Source organism: Otolemur garnettii, unplaced genomic scaffold, assembly GCF_000181295.1.
Source record: "Otolemur garnettii isolate 467f Iridium unplaced genomic scaffold, OtoGar3 scaffold00026, whole genome shotgun sequence".
Lineage (NCBI taxonomy): Eukaryota > Metazoa > Chordata > Mammalia > Primates > Galagidae > Otolemur > Otolemur garnettii.
The window spans coordinates 10,076,844-10,077,843 of NW_003852421.1; positions in this window are offsets into that span (position 1 = coordinate 10,076,844).

Genomic DNA, 1,000 nt, shown 5'->3' on the forward strand with positions numbered 1-1,000 from the left:
AGCTAAGACCACATAACCAACAGCATCTTAATTTCCTCTTGAGTGATCACTCTCTTCTATTCTTATTTACTAACTGTAGCACAGAGCTGACCCAATCTGTCAGCTTTCTATGGGAGGACATGTGACCCAAGTCTGGCCAATCAGGATAGTCCAGCCTGCTGGCCCAGTGGTAAGGTTTAGGTTAGTCACATGACCCAAGCTAACCCAATGAGATTCAGCCTCTATTTTGTATGCCCACAGGAAAGAGGGATTCTCTTCCCTTGAAGGGAATGTAAACCAGAAGGACTGGGAGGCATTTTTAACACCACTTTGAGACCACCTGCCTGAAAATAAAACCAAAAAGAGAGTGAAAGAGCGTAGGTCCCTGCACTTTGCCATTTTTATAGTTTCTTTCAACTATAGTGACCCAAATTCTCTTTTCCATAAACCAGCATGAGGTTTCTGCCTCTTATGACAGAAGCTCTGAATAGAGCAATACCTAACACAGTGTCTGGCACATACAAGGCCTTTCATCATGTTAGTTGTTATTGTTGAGATATGTTCCCAAAAGTAGACAGGAGATTAAAAAAAAATAGGAGCTTTATTTTGTCTAAAAAAGAACAAATTTTCCCAGTTTAATATTTTGTCAGAGACAAAGCAGTTGTTACATGGCTAATTAAATGTTCCTGTCAGCTTCACTGAATGCTAAATGTCCCTAAAAGAAAGAATCTTCATCTTATACTGCTAGTGTTTGGTGACTTCTGCTTTGTAATCATATCTGTTTACATACATCTTTAAGTCTGGGACGTCCTGCGTATCAGATGTGCAGGATTCATATAAAGAAAATATTCCACAACTTAAAAAAAAAGTTAGAAAACTATCTATCTAATTCACCAATTGAACCAACCATGAAATACGCCCCACGTTGGGCTTATGGTGTGGGGCCAGTCTTCCAGCTAAGTGTTTTTCTTCAGCAGTCACTTGTGCTGGCCTTTTGAGATCTGGACTGTGAAATGTGGCA